Source organism: Macrobrachium rosenbergii, chromosome 43, assembly GCF_040412425.1.
Source record: "Macrobrachium rosenbergii isolate ZJJX-2024 chromosome 43, ASM4041242v1, whole genome shotgun sequence".
Classification (NCBI taxonomy): Eukaryota; Metazoa; Arthropoda; class Malacostraca; order Decapoda; family Palaemonidae; genus Macrobrachium; species Macrobrachium rosenbergii.
Genome location: NC_089783.1, coordinates 42,865,939 through 42,867,441, shown reverse-complemented (window position 1 = coordinate 42,867,441; position 1,503 = coordinate 42,865,939).

Here is a 1,503-nt window from a genome sequence, read left to right as displayed (position 1 = left end):
TCTCTGTAATACCACATATTTTTTTTACAAATTGCCAACTATTTTCAATTTATTCTTTCCATAGATCTGCAAAAAGAAGGATGTTAGCTATCAGTTCCTCTTTATTTTCCTGATATGGCTGCTGCACGAATCCGTATCTATCTCAAATGTCACTATATGCTGGGCAGGAAAGTGAAAAATGTTCCAAGTTTTCGCTTACTTCCTTCAAAGTACAAGCATTTTGTATCTTCCCCCTCTAACCAATTGCTATCGTTTTTTAATTCTAATGTGCCTAATCTAGCCCTATTGATCAGCATTGTTTTTCAGTGTTATATCAGGTTTCTTCTCCTATGTTTTCTTTTTCTGCAGATTATTAAGGTTGTGTTTTGTCATTGATTTATCTTAGCCATCCTTTTTTTGTCCCCGTCAGTTGCTCGGGTTCCAACAGTTAGTCCAGCACAAAGTAACATCTTTGTAACTACCCCTCTTGAGATGAAATTTTTATGCTTTAATTTTTATTATGCTTTTATATTATTGATAGTTTTTGTAACCATGGAATGACTTGCGCAATTTTTAATTCGCATTTATAACGTTCTATATCGTGTTGCCCGCTTATTTACAAAAAGATATAAAGAGTTCATGCTGACAAGAATGAACGAAAATGAATATAATCCAAGAGGCAAAGTTAGAATTAAAAATCCGTCCTTATTTTCTGTGTAGCGAACATTAGCATTGTATACAGTACCTGCAATGACGCTATCTGCACAGAGGTACAAGACCAACCCTAAAAATGACAATGAAAATGTAGACTAAAAACAATATACCTGCTGTTACCATCAATTACTTATTTACTTTCTGTTCCAGTTATCATTAAGCTCTTTAAAATCCTCAAGCCCATTTTTATAAAAATTTCCCAATTTATTCTCCCATATTCAATCGCTAAGAAGTTTGAATGCCGCCTTTATATTTTAGAACGTCAGATCATTTACTGACACTTGTTGGTTTTTCTTTAGTCGTATGTTTTTCTTCATCCTCGTAAAAAAAAAAAAATCACCAGCCTTAGAACCACTATTTTCATTTTATCAACCAAGTTCACTTTCAGAGGCAGCCCCATCGACCTTAATTACGTCCAACAAATGGGCCAGTTTAATGTTATCATTTATGATTTAATACCCTGTATCATAGCTGCTTATGTACAGATACGGCTTAAATGTCCATAGAGCACATTACAGTTTTTGTATTTCCTTATTGTTTGTATCCCTTCTGTCGTCTGATTTGCAGCTGGGACGAGTCATTGCCGCCATAGATCCACTCCCAGAATATATATATGTATATGTATATATATATATATATATATATATATATATATATATATATATATATATATATATATATATATATGCAATGCAGGAAACTGAATAAGGGTATTATCGTAAAAAAATAAAATTCCAGAAATCTATATGTTATAATCCTTGGGGAAAACCGTTTCTTGCTGCAGACTAGCGCAGTCTCCTAGGAAACCCC